The 24990-nt window shown below is 34.5% G+C and overlaps 1 long non-coding RNA gene across 1 annotated transcript in view; it reads right to left on the reverse strand.

Moving 5' to 3' along the window:
* Positions 1–10140, reverse strand: part of LOC118202046 (uncharacterized) — a 66317-nt gene extending 56177 nt beyond the window's left edge. The window contains exon 1 of the long non-coding RNA XR_004760349.2: positions 9350–10140. This is a non-coding gene — a long non-coding RNA (uncharacterized LOC118202046). The remainder of the gene's footprint in view (positions 1–9349) is intronic.
* Between the last annotated feature and the right edge of the window lie 14850 nt (positions 10141–24990).

Raw genomic sequence — 24990 nt, forward strand, 5'->3', positions numbered from 1 at the left:
GCAACCACTGAACGGATTTTTATACCCTCTGGTAGTACCAAGTGCGAGGAGGTAACGCCATCTATCGGCAAAAATAATTGAATTAAGACAGTAGAATTTTAAAGGCATTAGGAAGGACTGGATTGGACTTCAAATCATTAACTAAACTTTTTAAATCTTTGTGAATGTGAAAAGCCTCAAGAAAATCCAATTCGCCTATGGAAGAAGCCTTTTGGATGATTTTTGCAGACCCAAAATCAAAATTATGGTTAAAAGTCCAGCTATGATACGCTATTGAAGACTTGTTAATTTCCCCTTTTTTGACATAAGATTCATGTTCCTTGATACGAAACTTCAACGCTCTTTTTGTTTGGCCAATATATCTTAAACCACACTGACATGATATACTATAAATTCCCCAAGAATTCAAGACAGAAACGCAATCTTTTAGAATCGAAGGGTGAATTTTATTAATAGGGGAGAAACCGACTTGAAAATTGAATTTCTGGAGAATCCGTGCAATTTTATAGGTAACAGAAGGATAAAATGGAAGCACGACAAGGTCATTGATATTATTTCTAACACTTTTGACTTTCGTTGCTTCTTTCCACGTGGCTATTGGTTTTCAGTATTGGATGTTTCTCTTCTTTTGGAATGTTTTTGTCATTTGTTGATGAAAATTGTCTTCATTATTTTTTGGTGTTTTTTTCATGTTATAAGTAATTACTTGTTTGGACTTTCGGATTACATTTCTTTTGTTCACTTGTTTCTTGCTTGTGCCCTTTTCACAATATGTCCACTGACAGGAACCGATTTTGTAAGTTACGCCTTAAGCGTACGAAATTCTTGAATCATCTACAGTTTCTACTTAAATGCAAACATCAAAATTTCATTCCCAAATTTATACATGTGAAATGTAGCCTTAAAGCTTCCGTTCACGTTTCAAAAATTTTGCATAAATTCAAATTGGCACTTCTTCGTCACATTATAAGGGACACACGCAAACGTTTATCTAAAATTGAATTTGAATTATATTACCTCCATTTAAAAATTGCTAATTCCACTGAAAATTTTTCCTCATTTGAACATACATCCTGGTCTAGAACCGATACCGTTTGTCAACGGCATAAAAATGTGCTCATTTCTAAATTCCAAAAACTCACACACCAGTCGGATAGTCCCAATTATCTAGCTGATCTTCCCACTGTAAACGTTAACTCCATCGTTAATATCTCCAATAGGAATCTTTCGAGGATCAGTTAAAGGTATTAAAATATAATTTCAACTTTTCTAAGACATCTAAACCTTCAATTCCTCAAATCATCGCCCCTATAGAGAAAGCCTTTAAATTCTCCAAAATTTCCGAAACGCAGAAGGATACAATCCGCCACCTAATTACTCATAACGTTAATTTTAACAATAAATCTTTGGGTTCTAATCTTAGCAAAAAGGAAAATGAGATCTTACGTGAAATTCATTCTGATACTAATATCATTATCTCTAAAGCTGATAAGGGCGGACAGATCGTTGTTATGGACAAACACACATATATTACTGGAGTCTCTAAATTGATAAATGAAGGCCCATACTGCTCGATTCCTAAAGATCCTTCAACTTCGGACCTCATGAAAGTAAAAAGTGCTATTAAATCTTCCCACATTCTGCCAACTCAGTTGAAGAAATCACTTATTCCGCCTATTACTAATTGCGCTAGACTTTATGCTCTTCCAAAAGTCCACAAAACCGGTATTCCTTTTCGACCAATTGTTTCCAACATAGGCACTGCTTCATATCCTTTGGCCAAATATTTAGTTTCCAGATTTTCTCCTCTACTTGATAACAATATTCACACTGTAAAAAATTCTGTTGAAGTCATTGATAAACTTAAAAATATTTCCCCACTTCGTTCCATTATGGTTTCATTTGATGTCAAATCATTGTTTACTAATGTTCCGGTCGAAGCAGCACTAAATTGTCTTGAAACTAGGCTTCGGGAATTTCACTTCACACACACTGAAATTAATGAGTTGGTTTCGCTTACTAAAGTTTCTCTAAGTCAAACCCACTTTGTTTTCCAAAATGCATATTTTCGTCAAGTTGAAGGATTGGCTATGGGTAATCCTCTCAGTCCGGTACTTGCTGACATTTATATGCACTATTTTGAGATGAAATTATTTGATAAATTATCTTTTCGTCTTTGGATTCGGTATGTTGACGACACTTTCGCACTTTTTGACGGTTATAAAGAGGATTTATCCGAGATTCTATCTATTATGAATTCAATTGATCCAGCCATCCAATTCACTCTTGAAATTGAATCCAACAATTCCCTCCCCTTCCTCGATATTCTTATAATCCGCAATGAAACCGATTTTAGCACCACTGTGTACCGTAAACCCTTTGCAGTTTGTTTACCACCCCATGCCAAGTCATGCCACCCTGTTAAGCAAAAAATGGCTTCTTTTTACTATTATGTTTTCCGCGCGCTAAAAGTTTGTTCCTCTGAATCTTTGCTTACCAATGAACTTAATTATTTGAGAGCAGTTGCGATTGACCGTGGATTTTCTCCCGTGATTATTGATAAAGCCGTCAAAAAATTTTCAGATTCCCATCCAAGAAGACATTCCACTGTTAGAAATAATATCAATGACCTTGTCGTGCTTCCATTTTATCCTTCTGTTAGCTATAAAATTGCACGGATTCTCCAGAAATTCAATTTTCAAGTCGGTTTCTCCCCTATTAATAAAATTCACTCTTCGATTCTAAAAGATTGCGTTTCTGTCTTGAATTCTTGGGGAATTTATAGTATATCATGTCAGTGTGGTTTAAGATATATTGGCCAAACAAAAAGAGCGTTGAAGTTTCGTATCAAGGAACATGAATCTTATGTCAAAAAAGGGGAAATTAACAAGTCTTCAATAGCGTATCATAGCTGGACTTTTAACCATAATTTTGATTTTGGGCCTGCAAAAATCATCCAAAAGGCTTCTTCCATAGGCGAATTGGATTTTCTTGAGGCTTTTCACATTCACAAAGATTTAAAAAGTTTAGTTAATGATTTGAAGTCCAATCCAGTCCTTCCTAATGCCTTTAAAATTCTACTGTCTTAATTCAATTATTTTTGCCGATAGATGGCGTTACCTCCTCGCACTTGGTACTACCAGAGGGTATAAAAATCCGTTCAGTGGTTGCTTTCCATTATTTGAAGTTCAGATTTTGAGCGTAATGTGCATTTGCCCTCGCTCCCTATTTTAACTTCGCTAATATTTCTTTATGCTTGATCAGACAGCCTGGCTCAGTAAAAGTAGGCGGCCAGTGCAACTCTGATTAAAAATCTAGTTATAACCACGTGCAGTGCTGATAAGCACCACGTGTTTCTGTGATTCCTATTTTCTTCTTTCTATGTATTTCTTTCTCCTGATGAGGAGGGACCTTTAGCTGCCCTCGAAATCGATTGAGTGTTTCATTATACCTACGCTAAATATAAGGTTGTTTTTTACGATTTTGATCATACTACATTATATATATATATATATACAACCACCCTATATTATATTATATTATATATATATATATATATATATATATATATATATATTATTGTTACTGTTGAATTCCGACGTTGTGATTTTTGAATACTTTCGCCTTCAATTTTTACCTTACTTGCACGGTTTTACTTTCTTGTACGAAGCAAAAGAAATATTATCATTGTAAAAATTCGGGTAGGATATATTCATGTCGACCATTCATGAATCCATTTTTTTGTGTGATATTTGTACGTATGGACACAATAAAGGACTGTTTTTTCCAAAACGGATTACAAAATGCGTTTAAATTAGATTCAAAAAGAATTTTTCCGTGACATTCTTAAGCATATATGTATGTATCTCGGATAACTTCAAAATGATTAGCCATAGAACGTTGGAATTACCGATTGTAATGAAGAAAAAGAGGTGCACAACTAGATGTTATAGCACTCCCCTATACGAAATTCCAATGACAATTAGAGTACAATTAGTGTAAATCCTCTACAATGACACACACATAAATTATCTTGGTTCATTTTGCTTTAATAGCTTATGTGGATACGTTAGTTACTTCAGAGTGTTCGTGTACACTGCGGGGAAAAAGAAAAAAAAAGGTGACAGTTCTATATCTCCCGTTCTACTGGGCCGATTGACGAAATTCAACTTGCATTTTTCATGTCTCGAAAAGGTGACTTAGGTTAGGTATTAGATTTATATATAGAATTGTTCTAATATAGGTAGTTGGACGCAAAATCGGACTTTTTCTGAAATAACATACCAAGCGTTTTCAATATTTCGAGTCTACGACTCAAATTAAGCCAAACTGCCAAGTTATGTAAATATCTCACGAGTAGTTTTTAAAAAATTAGCTCCTTAATGTTAATTGAGTTTGGTGTATATATTTATTAATCTCTCTTTTTTTTATTAAACTTATTTGATTCTTTCTTTCACATTTCGAAATTCAGATTCATTCCAAATAAAATTCACCCATTTTTCATGATTTATTTTTAAAATTTGTATTTTTAAATAATTTTTATAAATTTTTCAAAAAAAAAATGGAATTATAATCTATAAAAATTTTACCATCATCTTAAAGTAGACGTATTTCTAAGCATATCTGCAAAACAAATTTTTATTCAAAATTTCCGAAGACATACGTTAATTTATATATTGACGCGTTTTGAAATTTGGCATATTTGTTGAAAGCGATAAAACATCGAATGTGGTTTAGACACTTTGCTAAAATTATTTGGAAGTCGAAACGATATGACTTTTTTCCCGCTCATGCACAATGTAAAAAGGTAGGAACGAGGTACTTTTTTTCCCGCTCCGGCATAATAGAAGGGAAAGGGAAATTGGTTGCCATATATTAAGAAGTTCGCCAAGTAAATTATTCTTGGCTCAAACTGAAAAATTGTGCCAAGATAAATTTTTGAATTTCTCCCTAAATTTCGCAGCAAATTTTACAAAATTTAATATCTAGGCATAATTTGAGTCGTAGAATCGAAATATGGAAAAAAATGGTATGTTATTAAAAAAAAGCCTCATTTTGTGTCAAAATACCTGTGTTAGAACAATGCTATATATCAATCTAATACATATCCTAAGTCGCGCTTTCGAGACATGAAAAACGCAATTTGAATTTTGTCAATCGGCCCAGTAGCACGGGAGATACAGAAAATTTTTTTGTGCAGTGTACATGGTTACATCATACATACATTAAATAGCACACTATTTTCCGTTATAGGTTTAAGTTTTCTGAGTAGAGCAGACTGCTTAATGAAGAAGAGCATGAATGGCGCATCATTAACCAGCAGCTGTGAGAGGGCATGCTGTTATATAATAGTCTGGAGTACCAGCCTCGCTGAGACAAATCCCCTTTTACAGAAATACTCTGGAAAGGAGCCGTAACCCGTTATAAATCTTGTTTGAAAGGGTGGCAAGATAAGTCGATCATTGGAAACTTTTTGGTAGAAAATATGGACTCTTTTACCTTAAGGAGCTGCATCCCATTCCTTTTTGCTATTGTTTAAACGCTATCTCCCATATCTCTCTCTTGAGATGAGATCTAGGTAGCAGAATGGACGCAGGCTGAAAAATTGATGTTTTTTGTTGCTGCTTTGGAGAGGTCATCAACTTCTTCATTCTTTTGGTATCCAGCATCTGTCTTTATCCAGAAGATTTGAATAGTCCTTCGACTCTCGCTCTAAGCAAACCCTGGATGTCGGCTATCAGTGTAGAAGGATGGCAGGGATTACGGATTGCATAAACAGCAGAAAGGCTGTCTGTGAAGATGAGGAATATGTACTTATCAAACTGTTCCGTTGCTGTGATGGCTTGACTAACTGCAGCCATTTCAACTTGAAATACCGTATTCTTTGATCTCAAGTGCCTTTCCATGCTTGTATAATTTCATTGTTATGCTTTATTAAAGCGCTGCATCCACCTCCTCCATCGAGTTTGGAAACGTCTGTATATATGCAGATTGCATTTTCCGAAAACTTTTGTCTATTGATTTTTATTGTGTAGGCATGGATACCTTCTCTATGTTACGCTGAATGAACATGAAGTAGCGACGTCTTGTACTCATAATCGGCTGAATTAAGGTAAAGATCTCTATATTTTGCCTGTCTTTGTAGCAATGTAACAGCTGTTATTGCTGACTCCACGACTGCCTTTAATGTGGAGAGGCACTAAGCCTGCTAAGACCGTGGCAGGTGCAGTCGCCGTGGTGCGATAATGCTTTGGTAATGGGCTAAGGCGGAACTGTCGTTGCCCACTACTTAAAATATTTATTTTACGTGTATTCACTGTTCTAGTCCAGATTGCCGCTACTTACGTAATGATTTTTTCCACTACCGTATTGTAAATTATTTTGAGAATATGTGGCTTTAAGCCCCAGGGAATCCAGTTTTTGTTACCTAAGAAGACCTCTATAACAGTTTCCAAGTCCTTAACCGGCCTTTTCATAGCCGTTGACTGTAGACATTTATTTTCATTAACAAAAATGTTTTAAATTACGTAAATATTCATATTTTGGCCTTTATAAATTCAAAATATCAGTTTTGTAAAAAGTACGAAATCTAATGTTTTTGTAGTCTAAACAGTTATATTTAATGAAAATGTATATTAATTGTACGAAATGAAACGCAAGAAGTTTCTCTTTCATGCTAAAAAATATAACTAAGATATTTAATTTTTAAGTTTGCATTTTTTATGCATCTATAGCGGCAGAAAATCGAATTTATCACCCTCTTAGAGGGGTCGGTTAAAAAATAAACTAGAATAAATCGAGTTGGTTATTTTTTTTTCATTTAAAGTAATTTAATGATACTCTTTTGTGATTTACTAATGTGTAATATTCTTTAATTTATAATTTTACTACAATTGATATGCAGAAAACATTTTCACACAAGTTGTAGAGACATTAAAAAATTTTGGAAGCAGGAGATATGAAAAATGAACAATGCTCTCGCCGGGAATTGAACCATGGACCTCTGGAAATAGACGCATAGTGTGCAGACTACTGCACTACGAAGATTTGCTAAGAAGGCGAGAGAAGTACCTTATATACCCCCCTTTTAAATGGCGACTGGGGTTTAGGGTAACCAATCGCCAAATCCTGGGTGTGGAAAATCATCATCCACCACCTTTTTGGTTCAGGCGCCAGTGTAGAGTCATTAGGGTTTTTTGGAAGCAGGAGATGTGAAAAATGAGCAACGCCCTCGCCGGGAATCGAACCACGGACCTCTGTAAATACGCGCCCAGCCTACAGACCACTACACTACGAAGGCGTGCTAACAATGCGGGAGAATTACCTTATAAGGTAACTTATAAGTTTTCAAGCGATAAGAATATAATATTAATGTTCTCAAGAAATTTTATTATTTTAGAATCAAGACGTAATCATACAAAATTCATTACACTAGAAATGATTATAATTTTAAATTTATGCAAATAATGTTATGAATTAGCTATGCATCAATACTGATACTTACTAGTATTCTCTAGAACACGAATTCTATAAGATTCTGTGAACGAGATCTCCTTTTTGAAAAACGTTATATTGATTCAATATTTTTAAGATAATCTGCACAGAAATGTGCAACACTTAATCTGCTAATAGCAAAAACCGTTTACTAAACTAATTAGACATCAGATCTGATAGATGAAAACTATCCATAAATTAAGTACCGATATAGTGGAAGCTTGTTGTCCCCTTTGACAATCAAAGCAGATGGCGTTGAAAGGCCTAAAACCGGAAAAGTTTACTTGATTGCTTAAGCTGGCATCTTGTTGTATCTTGTAATTCTCAATAAGAATCAGATCATCATGCCTGAAACTCTGTTATCTTAAAATGCTTGCATGTTTGCAATTCAATTGTGTTTTTATGCAAAGATAGTCTGCGAATGGTATTTATGCTCTTTCCATAAATCTAAAATTTCCTTCGAATTTTTTCTGAATTAGTAAAATGTACGTGCGTTTCGCAAAAACGAATTGATTATTTTGAACTTGAAAATTAGGACACCTGCATTCCAGCATCTCCACACGCTCCCACATTTTTTCCATCAATTTTTGACCGACCTTGAATGATATTTTATTATAAAGAAATCAATTTAGAAAGTCTTTCTTACAGCACAAAACTTGGAACCTCATAATTCTAGCTTGCTTTGCTGTCTTCAGTAACTACCGAATTAACCGAAAGAAGGGTAAAAATTAGGTACAATTAAAGAAGTTAAGCTTCCACCTAGGATCCATTTTTCTCATTAATGAATGCTTGAGAAACCAAAAGTATAATTAAACAATTAAACAAGCATGTTTAAGAGTATAACTTAAATTTAAAATATTTATATCACGAAAGTAGTTTCGAAGCCTAATTTGATTTTGCATTTTAGCATACCTTCTTAAATTACGAATGAGACACTTTTATAACGTCGCCCATCATAAAAATAACGGCACTTTTATACATGTCGGCCACTGTTTGAAAACATAGAAACTTTTATAAGAGCATCTCTGCATAGAGTTCCGCACACCTTTATAAAAATACAGTTTCTAACTGATTCAAAACAATTCCCAAAAACTTTATGCTTATAGCAACGACCTTTATGTCGGAAAACTGCTATGCACTTGTTAATCAGAGTAACTAACTTAATCTCTAATTGCCTAGTAGTTCTCTACCTTAAATGCGTTCGCATCTTTATGAAGATTGCTTTGAAGAAGTTACAAACCGCTTTTTACTCGTATATGGGTGTGGTCATCTCTGTACAGGAGCAACCTCATGAAGGTCTTTTCGAATAGTGACCAGTGGAAAGATGCCGGCACCTTTGAGCTGGACAGTTGCTAGAGAAACTTAAATTCTACTTAGATAGCGATGCCCCAGCATACAGGTGTCCGCATCTTTACAAAGGTCGCTTTGAACACGTTACAAGCTGTTTTTTTTTTTTTTTTTTTTTTTTTTTTTTTTTATAAAAATGAGGATATCTCTAACAGGTACAGCTTCATAAAGGTCTTTTCGAATAGTGACCGACCTTACGTAAAGGTGTCGGTACCTTTAAGCTGGGCAGCTGCTTATAAGAGTAGTAAATCCTACTTGCATTTAGCGGTGCCCCAGCACATAGATGTCCGTATCTTTATGACGATAGCTCTGAAGAAGTTAATAGTTATTCTTCATAATGGTGAGCGCATCTTTACGCCAGGACACCCACAAAAAGATTTTTTGAACAACTGGCCGACTATGCAAAGCTGCCACCACATTTATGAAGTAGTTTATTACAATGGTTGTAGAAATTTTCTTGAATTTTTTGAAAACTGAATACATTTTGAAAAAGCATGGAAGGTTTTACCTTTCTTGTGGTGTAAAATAGCCATTTCATAAATACATTTTCCCCTGTCACCCGTTTTGTTTAAAGCTGTTAATGAGATCAAGACTCTTGGCAGCAGCCTTTTCCTGCGCAGAGAAGCGCTACGGCGAGCTCTCCGCGCACTTTTCAAAACAACTTTAAAATTATCAAGGATTTCAAAATCGTCGCAAACATCTCGCCGCTCTTACGTTTCGCATTAAACGTGCATCGCGGATTTGTTTTGCAGCGGGGCCGGCACTTTCGAGATAATTATCGTATAAATTTCCTTCCTTCCGATCGATACCCGATCGCAAAACAGTACACTTCGCCGTTTAACGGAATATGACCAAGTCCTTACGCTCACATAGCCATCTGTGGCTCCATTGCTCCTGGCTGTTTTTTTATTTTATTATTCATTTTTGCTTCTTAATTCCCTCTTCACTCTCTTCTTTTTGCTCATTCGTTCGTTCCACTTCTCTCCTTACACGGGCTCTCTTCCTATTTCTGCGTTTTTTGCTTTTTTTTTATCTCTTCCAACTCAGACGTAAACATGTTTACCAAAATGTGGCTGAGAAAACGCCCGCGCGCTGTGACGTCAACGGTTGAGGAGGGGGAGGGGATGAGGAGGAGAGAGGGTTGCCATTTCACGTGATTTGCATTGTTCCTTTCCTGCCTCGTTAGGAACACGCAGCAAAAATGCCTACACTCTCACACACCGCATTGCCTGAAATAGATCATTTCCTTTTGCGCTGCTTCCTGGTTCGCAAACATTGGGGGCTGTGTCTTTCGTTTTCCAACTCAGTCTTCTCTACAGGTTTTTCCCCAGACCCTGTGGAGCTTCCTTCCACAGGTCATGAAGGCAGGTTTGAAATGCTGTAAATAAAGGGCCGTAATTAATTCGAAGGTACGTTGAATTAAAATTATAATGGCAAATCTTAAAATACTGCGACTTGGCTGCTGAGATTCTTACATGGATATAGGATGATTTTCAGACCGGTAGATATGGCAGTTTTCAGTTTTAGTTCTGTTTTTGAAGCAAAATCCTTTCTCCCCGTTTAGTGGTTTTTAGTTAGATCGGTTGAGAAACGGTGATAAATGAGGTGAACAACATTAAAAGAAAGTCAGCGTTGGATTTTGTACATGTTGCGAAGGCCGAGTTAAATCTGAAGAGTTTCAGTTCTCATTTTCGCATTATAATTTTCAACGTTACAGATTTCTATAAAAAATATCCGTTGTAAGACTCTAGCATTAATTACCCCTGTTAGGTATTTCGATTATAGACAGGACAACATCATCTGACAAAGTTAAGGTTTTATGTTTAAGAACCCATTATCTTATTTTGTTTGTACTATCAATTCTTTCCCTTCTCATCCATACTTTTTTGTTTTCTTCAAGCATTTTAAAGCTGCTGAACGCAGAAATAGATTCATTGATGCGGAAAGCTATAATGGTATTAAATTTAACTCAGTTTAACGTCCACACAGCGGCCCAACTGGTATAGTGCTTAGCGTCGCTGTCTGCTGTGCTGAAGGGCCCGTGTTCGAATCCCGAAAGTCCTGTCGAAAAAGTTGGTGGTAAGGGAAGAGGGGGTGGGAGACCCTCGGACTCGTTCTTCCGGTGTGTTCTCCATCAAAATTCGGGGCGGAACTGTGCTAATGCGCACTGTCACGTGTGTTAGCTTGTGCTCCTTGCCACGAGGAATTTCGTGGGCTTGTGCTGACTATAGGTTAGACGAGTGAGCTTTAGCAACAACAACTACAAAAATAATGTCCACATAGAGTCAATAAATAGTCTACTAGTCTATATTTCTCCAGCTATGGTACGCGTACTTGGTACATTACATTACTTTTTTGTTGTACAACATTTACATAAAATATTTTAATTAATGTTCGAAATGAATGTAAAATGACGCACCTTTGTTTTAATTTTTAGCATTTTGTAATAATATAATCTAGCATTTTGTTTTAATCTTTATCATTCAAATACATAAATATTTTTTTCTGTTCCTGGCTTTAACTTTCAACTGGCGCCTCTACCGGTGGCCACAAATATGGCCTATACATACGCTAGTTAACGGCTTTGCGCTAGCTGAAAATATTGATACAATTAGCATTTCCAGATCTGTCCTAAATCTGATGAAGCATCTAGAAAACGAAGCGTTACTGTTATAAGAATGTATCATGAAATTTAATTCCAAAATTAATTTTTTTAAGAACGAAAAGGAAAACGTCCTCATGCTCAAGAGTGTTATTTGTTGCTAGCAGTTTTCGAATCACTCGATGAAAACATCGCTTCTGCTACGGCATTTTCAGAAGAATACTACAGTTTAAAACCTATCAACTTTTTAAAATGAAAACGAAATGAAATGCTACCTAACATATGTTCACTTCATTTCTTCACCACAGTGAATTCATAAGCAATGGGAATATCATATTTGGCTAGTTTTCAGAACCACTTACTACCGTAGAATCTTTATTATCGTCTTTGGCTGCAGATACGTCGAATAACCAAACTGCTGCTCAAATAAAACAAACGCTAATCAAAAATACAAAGCAAAGCAAATATTTTGCATTCCAGTTCGATGAAAGCGTACAGGTAATCAAAGCTGATTGTATTTCATTTGAAACAGAATATAGATATATAAATATGAAGAATTATTATGTGAGCCATTCCAAATCATACACAGCGAATCATATTAAAAAATTATGAATATTTGACTGGCCATGAAAGTTGAAAAAATATGTACGAGTGTGTGCTGATGATGTACGTTCAATAACAGGTTTTCATGGTAGATTCATGGTCAATATAATTTTTGTAACTGCTATTTCTCCTGAGCAATAATAAATGGATCCTGTTTTTTAAACTTATCGTCTGATAATTTAAGCTACGATTACATCTATGATTCTTCACCAATCTATTTATTCTGGACAAAAGCTGGTACATCAAACACACACACATATATATAGTTATTAATTAATAATCTCTCTCTATATATATGAAGTAGGAAAATTGATCTCACAGATGAACTTTCCACTACTCAAGCGATGATTCAAACAGATGATTGTCGAAAAAAATTCTCCATAGCGGAACCAATACTCTGAACTTTCTAATGAAACATTCGCGCAGTTTAAAGATAAAAATGATTCTACCGGTTCTTTTTCAAAATGTAATGATTTAGACACATGAGAGAAGACAAAAATAATTTTTAATCATGGCCAACGGTTATAGATGGTGCTGACTTGTAGAATGCGTATTGCGTTGTAGAAGGACGGTACTGTGATAAGGTCAGATAGATGTTCTTTGTTAGTTTTCCCAGGATGACTGATTTCCGAATGCAATGGTACCTCTTTCACACCAGAGGAGAAATCCTGTTAAAACGAGGACCCTTTTGGTAATGATTCTGGTTTCATTCTCGATGGTCACTCTAACAGAAAAAGAGGTAAAAGAAGTTTTTTCATCGGGGTTAGAATGTGGACACCTTTGTAACGAACCAGGATGGGAATTTTCCCCTCTCGCGGAGTTCAGCGGAAGTAACGATACTGTGAATTAGTAAAAGTTTGATAGAGAGAAAGTAAGGTGGTTTACTGAGAAGAGCCAGGACCTTCCTGCTGTAGTAGCTATGGACATTTGGACCCGCTAAAACGTTTACTCCTCGTATATATTGCGAATAGCGCACTTTCCTGTTTAAGGAATTTCTGAATTTCTGGACTGAATGTATCCAAGTCCCACATTGTCACGAACCTTAACTGTTAAAGTTTTATTTTATAAAAATTCATGCTATTGTTAGAATTTGAGATAGAAGTTCATTTCAATCCTGTATCACAACCGGGGTTTGGGGTAGCGGATTTGTCCACTAGACCACAGTATAAATATGGCCGTTTGACTAACGTAGCTTGCAGACAAAATTACAGTAGATTCAACACATTTTAGAATTTTGTAATAACTTTGAAAGTGAAGTGAGTATGAAAAATTAATAAAATAATTTTGGAAAATTGTTATAGAATATAATAAAAAATTTAAAAAATTAATTAATACTTGCATGTAAAGATAGACTATGCTAAGAAAAACCTTAAAGGCTCTCACCTTATGAAAAAATAATAATTTATTTCCGCCATAAGTCTTATTTTTTATATATAATGGAGTGTGGTTTCAATTTTTTATGTATAATGGAATGTTTAACGCAGTTCAAAAAGGCCAGTTGCCTTTACAAGGAACGGGGTCGATATAAGTAACTGACGAGCACTCCTTCAAACACTGGTGAATTAATACATCAATTAGTTGATGTGAATTGCCCAAGAGATGGATTTATTTGTATTTGGAGAAAGCTGCGGGTCTTCCACTTTTGTATAAAATAAGAAAATTATAAATGTGATAATAATAATTTGAATTCGTTGGTCAAAAATGTCATATTTAAAATTTAGATAAATGTTTTATGATTTTTTTTTTCAAAATTATTTTCTCTCCTTGTTTTCCTTACTCTATAATGCTTCTTTCTATAAGGAATTTCTATCGCCAGATATAAATATAAGGTATAAAAAATGAAGGAAAACTATTAATTTTAATGTAGCAAATGCCATTTCAATTCCTCATTTTTAATTTGGCTATCTCTTCTTTCTCTTCTAAATTGCTTATAATAATTTTTCTGGTCTACGCCATTCTAAATCAAATCGTTTCCTGCTTTTGATATAATCATGCTGCAATGTGGTCATCCAATTATATTAAGGAAATTTTTAATATAAATATTGCTGCTACTAATACGCAGCCTCTTTTGCCTACTTCGTTTGCTGCTTGCCAACATACATCCCTTGGCTGTGCTGTTTATCTTCATTGTCTAAAGAGATGCAAGGTGGGAAAAATTGAGGGGTGCATAGTGCACTCATAATGATGACATGTGAACCTGTTTAATTACGAAATAAAACTGTGTTGATTCAGTGTCACTTCTATATCTTTCATCCTTCATTTATCTATTGATTCCATTCATCATTTGTTTATTCATCATAATCATCCATTCATCTATCATAGATAGAACAGATCATATAGAATAGATCAGAATCAGATCTATAGAATTATATATACCTATGTATATATATATAATATACATATACACATATATAAAAATTTTAATTAATATATAGTATAAGCAAGCCGGCCTCCGTCTCAATTCCAGTCCTGAATATACGGCATAACGTACTTTTTCAAGAGATGAATGAAACGAAAAACCACTCTTTTTTCAGCGCACGAATGAAAAAAAGTAAATCGATTAAAGCGGCATTACTAAGAATAGAGTGACTATTGGAATCAATATGAGGGTATGGAAACAATTTTAATGGATTAGTGTAGCTTCGAAAACAAAGAGAGTAGAGTGTTACGCTTTCTCAACGCGATGCCCTGCTGATGTAATTTTGGCTGTCAAACAGAATGCTACTGGGCAAAAAAAATTCCCTGGAAACCGATCCGATAAGAGCAAATGTAAGGTCTGCACAAATGAAAATGCTCTGCAGTCAGAGATCCTTAGTACTGGACGTGCACGACCAAGGTAATCACTTTTAGTAATTTAGGGAATAAAACCTTTTTCCTGCTCTTATAAATTTATTGCAGAATAAGTCTTTGACATATGGTTGACACGCCGGAGCCCACTAGAGCACGGCTCCGGCGTGCAATTTAAACTCTGACCACAGCACAACCGAAGTTTAACCGAATACTTAATCAGGAATATATAAATATTCAACAGTAAAAATAAAAATAAAATAAAATAAAAAGGTTAAACGGACTTTAAGTGAGTTTGACAGTGGCAATGTTTAAGTTCCGCTGTAAATGTTGCTCTTTAATGCCAATTAGCATACAAATTCTTCATTTCGAATAATATTTTTTCCCTGTTATTAACAGGGAATTTAATTTTCAATGCTAATTTAATTTATGTAACCAAATGAATCTGTTCTCCAGATTAAACTAACTATAAACTATAAATAACTATAAATACAAGTAAATTGTAGACAATATTTTTCTATTAAAGTATGGGTTACTGAACCATACTTTAATAGAAACGTTTTACGTGTGCATTAACTGTGATTTCGAGTTAACCGCGAATATCGTCTCCGGAATTTATCAGTAAATCGAGAGTTGAGGCAGTTTTTTTTAATTAAGCCACAAAATTTCTATTTTCACTCTCTCGTCATACTTCTGTTGTCAGAATTTTATTGATTTAAATTTAAATAGTACTTAAAATTTAGTAATATTAAGGGCAAAAATACACTTTACACAATGATATACACTCATGTCCATAAATTAAGGATAATTCGGAGTCGCGCGGAAATCGAACTCTACAATAAATATATCCCCTGTAAAATCACTACACACATCTTCAAGAATCATATGCAAATTTCAGGAAGTAACTAGATGACACCGATGGTACGTCACAATGACGAGAGTGTAAGAGAGTGATATATAAAAAATACAGGCAAAGAAGTAAAATTGTTCGCAGGCGCTTTATAAGCATTTCAGCGCAATAACCGAATAGTTATGACACAAAGGACGCATTTGGATGATATTTTAGAATTGGTAGAATTATCGGCCGTCTGGAATGTGGCCGTACCCAACTGGAAGTATCAGCCGAACTTGGAATTGCCCAGAGTGTAATCTCCAGGCTTTGGCAACGATTCCAAGATGATGGTAATGTGAGTAGACGTTACAGCACATGTCGCCCAGTGTTACAACGCCGAATGAGGACCGGTATTTGGCAGTTATTGCCAAAAGAACAGGCGGAGCACACCCTCAGACCTGTCTCGTCAGCTATCTTCAGCCACTGGTACGACAATTTCAAAGCAGACCGTGTACAGACGCTTAGGGCAGATTGGTCTATATGCTCGTAGACCTGTCAGATGCGTTCCACTTACTGCAAATCACTGTCGCCTGCGATTAGCCTGGAGTAGAGAGCATGCATTGTGGACACCGCAACAGTGGGCTTGTGTGGTGTTTTCCGACGAGTCCAGGTTTAGCTTGAAGTCTGATTCTCGCCGGATTTTCATATGGAGAGCTCCAGATACCCGTTACCACCAAGAAAACATCATTGAACGACACCGTTACGGTGGTGCAGGAGTGCTCGTTTGGGATGGAATTTTTCTGGGTTCCAGGACTGACCTGCATGTTCAAATTGAAACCATGACAAGCCAAATCAATCGGGATGTCATGTACGTTTGTTTCGGGCTGCCATGGGCGCACAATTTGTGTTTATGGATGACAACGCCCGTCCTCACCGTGCAAACATCGTAAGTGAATGCCTTCAATCGGAGGATGTCACCCGTATGAACTGGCCAGCATTCTCACCGGACTTGAATCCAGTAAAGCACGTGTGGGACATGCTTGCCGACGAGTTGCAGCCCGCCAACCTCCTCCTACATGTCTACCGTAACTTCGGAGAGCATTGCTTTTTGAGTGGTGTAATAGCCCCCAAGATCAGATCGATAATTTGATACTCAGCATGCCTAGGCGTTGTACGGACTGTATTGCATCGTCTGGGAGATATACAATGTATTAACAATCATACCAACCATGTAATATTGGTTTTCTGTAAATAGGTTGTTTTTGTAATTTGCTCCAGGGAGAAAAAATCGCTAATTTTTTTAATAATATCAAACATATAGCATCTTTTTTTTTTCTCTTTACCTTTTGTTTGATAAATAAGCTTTACAAATAAGTCAAATTTGTTTTGCTTCTAAACTATTCCTTTGCCTGATTTTGCATTATCCTTAATTTATGGACATGAGTGTATATTTAATTCCCAAACAGAGTATTGCAACACATTATTAATGTTGCTTAAAGACAACATTACTCCAAATTATTTTTTTTTATTTTCCCAAAGACAATAGAGGAAAAATCGGATTCCTTTTCCGCTGTATGGGAAAGAGTTTTGTCTCTTAATTAATAATAATTATAATATAAACTTACAGTTTCACTTGTAAAGGTAAGAGGTATAATTAACTAATAACGGAATAAAGTAAGCTATTTGGTAAATTCAGATACACATACACATTCATAAAGGGAAGCGAAAATAATACTTAACTGTATAACAATGTAATTATTCTTTAAGGAATTTCAGTCAAATCGAGACACAAAATTAATCACTAAGGCAAACTAACCAGCACTGGCATATGAATGTAGTAGTATTCGTGTTGCCAAGAAGTTTGAGCTGAGACTATTATTATAAATTTTAAGTTTAATTTGAACCTTTCCCTAATTTTACTTTGATTCCCGTCAATTGTATTCGTTCAGATCAGACGGTTATACAAATTAAGAAGACACGAAAAGTTAAGTTTACTGAAATTCGTCTCGTGCCTGTGTATAAGTTGAATGTAAATCAGAACGATAACTCTCTAGCAATTCACAAGTAAATCCGAGTGAAGAACCGTTAGGTGTAGGTATTTTGAAGCGTAGTTTAAGTTACGGAGTTTCAAAGCTACTACTGTAAAATACCATGTCAAACATTTAGATGAATTTAGAAGACGTTGATTGATCTAAACTGCGTACTGACAGCAAAAATGCTGATGAATCGTGTGTGGCTAATTCTGTAAATGCCCATTGAAGCATATCCTATAAATTATTGAAGTGTGACCTAAGAAGGAAACTAATCTAAGATTATTATTATTGAGGCATGACGTACTACATTAATTAATTAAGTGAATGTCCTTAAACATGAGTCAATTTAATGCATTATTATTGAAGCGTAGCCTTTGATGGAAATTAACTTAGTGTAAGACCTTCGATATAAATCAAGTAAGGGCAACTGCACTTGTGAAAGAGAAACTATCATTTCTTATGTAATTCTGGTTCTTTTTGCTCAAACATGTTGAACTCAGGACATAGGGCAATCGTCTATTTGGTCTATTGAACGTATATGGTATTTCTCCCGTCTTCTTGGCGTGCCTTCGTGGTGTGGTGGTCTGCACGCTGGGCGCATATTCCAGAGGTCTGCGGTTCGATTCTCGGCAAAGGTGTTGCTAATTTTTCATCTCTTGTGCTCTAAAATAATAACCTAATGTCTCTACAAACGTTTCTGCATAATTTTGGGTAGTTAGTTTCATCCTTTCACATAATTATAATCTCTTTATATGATGTGCTGTGTTCTTGAATTAACAGATTGTTAATTCAAGAACACAGCACATTGAAACCATGATGCAAACATTTCCCTGTGATGGCATACAGTATTTTGTTCCTGATTGTTCTTTTACAGCGCTGTTTGCAAGGAACACACAGAGTGATTGTTTATAGCAGCTTTTTGTGTAACTAAGATAGAGATCTGTTCTTCGAAATACATAAAGACAAGTTCTGACAAGCTACTGCAGAGAAATACCTCGAAGATTATGTACACAATTAATGGAAATATTAAAAACTTTTTATCCAAAAGATGAGCCGAAGCTTAAAAAATTGTTAAAGACAGAGTGAGGCAGGCTTTTATGTGCAGCGATTCAAAAGTACATTGAAGATTTAGGAGCACAATTACAAGGAAACATTGGCAATTATCCCCCATAAGACGGACAGAAAAAATTGTAGATAAAGATTTCATCAAGATAGATCAAAACAGTATTTGGTGTGCTGGTATAGAGAAGTATTTCGAAGATTACATGCTTCTTCACATGGAAATATTGGCTATTTATCATCTAAAAGATGTGTTCAGAACTCAAACGTCTATAGCAGTGGTTCTCAACCTTTTGACTAGCGCGTACCATCTAAACAAAAATTGAAAACTTTTAGTACCACCACTACAAAGTACTACTACCACCACCACTCTTGAACAAAGCTCAGATCACATAAGTTTACGAGTGTTAGAGAAGAAACTCAATGAGGATGTTGGGGTTTTAATTTTTGAATTTAATAATTAAAAATACTTTGCTTACCACATTTTTCTCTTGCTTACCACCAGTTCAACGCGTACCACACGTTAAGAACCCCTGGTCCATAGCAATTAAACGTATTCTGGATATTAAAAATTTAGATCTTTAAAAAATGGGATCACGTAAGTGACTTTTATTTGTATAAATATTGTATTTGTATTTGTGTAAATAAAATCCACAAACATGGTGTTTTTCGAAACTAAGGCAGTATACCATAACAACATTTAAAAGTATGTGCACAGTTATCTTATGTTGCCGAAAGCAAAGTGTTAGGTAAGGAGTCGGATTTTTGCTATTGCGCAAGTAGCTTGCTTATGGTACTGCATGAAACCATTAGCGAATTTGTTAAATTTTTCTAAAGAAATTGAATCATTTACAAGCAAAAATCAGATCTGCATAAAAGTGTTTTAGCATGAAGATGTTTGTACCCTCCAGATTCTTTTTTTTTTTTTTTTTTTTTCAAATTAGAAGATGATCTTCATAAGGGTGTGTGGACCTGTATGCCAGGATACCCTTATGAAGATTTTTGACTTTCGGAAAGGCGGCCGACCTGTCTAAGGTAGCGTGCACTTTTATAATGGGGCATCATTATGAAGCGGTTACATCAGGATAAAACAAAATATCTGCAGGAAAAACAAAAAAGAGGGAAAAAATACATGATATTACATTAGTGATAAAAGATAATGCCACAATATTCAGGAATCGTTTTTATCCACAGTAGTACTTAGTTTAATTGTATATAATACGGATTGTATAAACACTGTTAAGAAGTTCATTAAAATTAAATTTTTAAATCATAAAAATAAACTAAGTGTGCGGTCATTAATCTTCTGTTTCGTATTGACTATGGAAACACGAGAGTATACAAACAAAAACATATTTCTTTCTTTTTTGAAATATGTTCTTATTTCGAATGCTGATTTAATCTGCATAGTCAAATGCAATTATTCTCCAAAGTTAACTGCTTAAAAATATAAGCCAAATATTTAATGGTATTTTTATGTTAATTATAATATGGGTTATTCCTCTTTTTTGGTTTTTTTTTAACTACTATCGGATAAATCGTTATTTTTGGGTTAACCGTAGACACTATCTCTGGTATTTCCAAGATTAATGGGGAGTATGTCTACTGTATGTCTTTTTTTGCCTCGATAACTTCTTTCATAAAGTTTGGAATTGAATTTTTCATTTTGGTAGTTTTTCACAAATCTGTTGCACCTGATCTTCACGAAACCAAACTTGAATGACAACGAAATGAAGAGATTTTTGATGTATTGTCTTTTGCCTTCAGGTTTTCTTTCCCGATTGGCCGAAAATTTTAGACTGGGTTAAGTCAACTGAGTTTTCAGGCCATTCAAGGATACGTTTCGACGCATCTGGAAAGTATTCTCATCTTAATTGGACGTTGGTATGACACATTACCATGCTGCCACATCTCATTTCTATCATATTATAATTTTGTCAGAATTAAAATAATTGTATTCTCTGCATTTTAAAAATATAATTTCTGAATTCTTCATGCCAGTGTTAAATGTTTGAGAACTTAAAACAACTTCAGAACCTTAACTTCTCCGCTAAGTAATAAAGTCTGATTGAAGTGCTTTAGAAAGATACTCTCGACGACGTTCTTAGGTACTGTAAACGCTAATCCCGGACAATAAGATGAAAAAAGTTAGATAAAAAAAAGAATATTTTCCCCTTTCTTAAAATTCCATAATGAATAATTTTTTGCCAAAATCTGCAGATTTTCCTATGGGTTGCCAACGTTGTGACACTTACATTTAAGTTTTACTACCGAAGTATTATTTAACTTACATCCTTTTTTTTTCTATTTATTTCGTCATCAGATTCGATAAATCCAGAATTTATGTAAATTTGAGAGAAAAGCAGTTTTACTGTAAAAAGGATTCTAAATAGCTGCGTGTGAGATGCTTGGCCTGCTAGCCTCAGTTGCCTTGCCGTGTAAGGTTTCGCTTTGTGCTGACGACTTCGACGCTGGTTTTGAATTGGATGTTATAAAATAAATATAGGTTGTGTGTGAGTCAGTGGTACGTTTGAATTTCTGTCGGGATCTTATCGAAGCTTGTAGCCTTTGATAAGTTTAGATTAAAAGGTTAAATTTATAGCAGTTGTGAAAGGAGCTTGTATTTAAGCTAGGTCCAGCTGGCTGGTAACTTTGTGCTGCATATTTTAATTTAAGCCCTCACACGTGGTGAGGTGGAATATTTTTTATTTTTTATTTTTTTTGTGTGTGTTTGTTTGTTTTAGAATTAGAAATTCTGATGGTAATAAATAGAACTTGCGTAGTACTTTATTTTTATTGCAATTGAGCTAGCTGAATTATTTGGATGCTTAGACAGATGTTACAAGGCTTTTTTTTTTTTTTTTTCAAATTGTTAAATGGTTATATAGCTGGCTTCAAGGAGGCGTCACTGAATAGTAGAAGCATGGATTCCAAAATTAAAAAGTTTTTCTTTTTTAAATTATCATTAGGACTAATAAGCTGAGAGTTTCCTTTTAACTTGGTTATCCAGCAGTATCATCTCAGGTGGTAATTTTATGTTTTCTGTCTCATTTTCTTTTTTTTTTAAATTTGTCTGTGGTACCAGCAACTTTGTAGAATTTATGAATGTCGTCTTAAGACTGCACTTTTCAGTTTTTCGAAATTGCTGTAGTTGCAAAACTTTACAAAATTTCGTTAAAAATGTTGTCGTACCAGTCTCCTCTTTTACTTTTCACTCTTTAGCCATGTTTCGTTGAATCACAGAAGAGTTTTGATTCAACGAAATCATCATGGGATATATTGGATCAACGAAATCATCTTGGAATATGTAATATTTATCGGAATGATATCTATTTCAAAAACTAAAATAAATAAATACTATGAGTAAAAGATAGAGATTTGAACAAAAAATAAAAATAATTCTTAAGGCAGCTGAAATATGACAACTAGAAACTCAGGCCAGCACGCAAAACAATTGCACCATGAAATGGCATAAATTGAAGCAAAATTCACAATTAAAATATATTCTACTCACAGAAAATGGAATATTCTAAAAGTAATCTCTTTTATAGATTTATTCGTATGCTACTGAATCTTTTACACTTTGCATTTTCTACCCCGACTCCACTGAGTAATATTTAACCCATTTTATTTTCATAGGTAAATGATAAGCTAATATCATTCCTGACGTCAGTTCATGAAGTATATTCATGATTGATGAGTTTCGCTCCTATGGAAATGTTGCAAAAGCAAGTCAGATGTTCAGTATAACTCAAATACTATCATGGACAACTAGACAAAAGGCAGTTTGAGAAATATCAAAATTTAAAACTAAAACCCTTAAAATATGTCTTAAAAAGCCTTAAAGTAAGACGCTATAAAATGGATGATGCTGAACTGAAAAATAAGAGAGAGTAGAGCCATATCCATGTATAACCACTACACATTGTAGAGTCAAATACATGTTATAACCATTGCAAAAACAAGGGATAAGGTTCACTAAGCATAATTAATAACGTCGATCTCTTGAAAGGAACAGGAAAGTTTTCTCGGATTCATGTTTGTATTTCATACGAACTCACAGATGAAATATGTTAGCAAAGAGTACGATTCGCTTTTCTCTGGTCACAAGAAATAGCCTGGTGGGATTACAGATGAAAGCGAATGGTAGGAGGGTTACGCTAATCACACATGTTCTTAATGGCTGAGATCAAAAGAGTATCCAAACCTCCAAAAAATTCAGGGCTGCACTGAAAAAACATTTTGCTCTGCATATGGTAAGATAGGAAATGCGTCATTTGTTTAAACAAATGGAAAATATTTATAACATTAACATAGACATCTAGATGCCAATTGTCATCGGCTAGACCATTTTCTCTTACTAATAGTTCTAGTGTGATATTTCAGCAAGATAAGGCTAAACTGTAGAAAACAAAAGTGATTCTATAAGAGCTGTAAGTCCTCACATAACCCGTTTAGATTACTGAAGGATTTTGATGGTAAAATTTTCCATATAACACAAGGGATCAAAAATGCAATTAAGGCAAACTTTGTGTCAAAGCCAAAAAAATTCTTAAGAAGCGAACTTTCTTTCCTTCTTTCCACCAACTGCGGGATAGCTCATCCACTGGGCTAGTTACATATCGGCCAGATGGTCCCGCTGGCTGAATATGCTACTAAAGTTCCTGGATTGCAGGCTTCACAGGAAAATGTTTGGCGGAGGGGCAAGTAAAATGTTGTGCTTCACTCCTTTCCAAAAGTACACTTTCGTGTGTTTTTGCAAGGTGAGTGCTTTGACGAATGCTGAGAGTTGCAATAAAGAGTGCTGGACGAGTCAATGGTTCAGGGATGGAAAATGAGCGTAATGCGACTCAAGCGAACAATTTCAGTGTCCACAGGTACAGAGCTAGAGATGGTAAAGATATAACTTAAATATTGTTAATGGGGTTCCACAACGTGAATTCTTAATGAGTACTGTAGAAAATTACAAAATACAGGCAAACATATAACTCACACATGGATATACTTCAGCAGTCAGCTTTGTAATCCATTGAATGTGGCAATGAATATTTAACAGTGCTACTAATACAAAAAGATAAAATAATACATCAACGAAGGCAATACACCAACTATTCAAGGTTAAAATTAGAGTACATTACATTGATTTAAAGGTACTTAATATATAGCAGTTAAAGCATTTATATATATATATATATATATATATATATATATATAAAATTTATTTACTAAATAATATTGATTAATTGATTATATTATTTCCTAAGTTTATATATATAAATAAATGCTTTAACTGCTAGTTCTTTGCTTGGCAAACAGATTTCCTTTACCTAATTTACTTTACTTCTACTTCTTCATTATCTTTTAAGTTTAATTATTTTCATTTTTCTTTTTAATAATTAAAAATTTTTTACTTTTTGACCGCATTGACTCTTATTAAAGTTGGTGCATAAATTATATTGTTTTTCACATTTAACTTTTGACTGCATATATATACTGTATATTGATGTATTTATATATGTACACATATAGACATATAATATACGGACACATATATTAAATGAAAAAGAGTAAATAAAAACTCACAAAAAAAGAAATAAGAGAAAAGCAAATAAAAATAAACGGAAAAGAAGAGGAAATGTTAACTTAGATACTTTAAACACAAGTAGAGAATATATAGGGGCTATGTTGGCGACGAGGATGGCAGCTGAAAGTTACTCCAGCCATTTTTATGACTGAATAATTTGTTAAAAAATTTGAACGCATGTATAAATCGACTCACAACGTTAGTAAAAAAAATTTAAATTCTCGGCTTGTATTCGGAAATATTCATTATATTATTTTTTCATTTATTCATTCAAGGTTTCAATCTCGAACTTTTGATCAATCTGATACAAACAAACAGAAAATTAATAATCTAGCATAACGAAACATAGACTACTGATAGAAAAGGTAAAAGAATCTGTAACGACTAAAGTAACTCTGCAAATGGCACTGAAAATATTTAATTCTCGAATGTGAAAGGTAAATGTGACTTTAAAATATTTATACACCATGTAGATACACCTAGACATGACTTTTCATAAGCTTTTAATTAGCTCATTCATCGTCATTTAGCCTATGCTCAAAAGTTTGGCATGGATTTTTTAACTACTACTGGTAAGTTATAGAGTTCACATTTTGTAGATATACTCCATATAGATGACAATACAATCCAACGATGTGCTTTCTTCCAA

This window comes from Stegodyphus dumicola, chromosome 6 (genome assembly GCF_044657685.1).
Source record: "Stegodyphus dumicola isolate Sdum_Otavi_A_Nest chromosome 6, ASM4465768v1".
Taxonomy (NCBI): Eukaryota; Metazoa; Arthropoda; class Arachnida; order Araneae; family Eresidae; genus Stegodyphus; species Stegodyphus dumicola.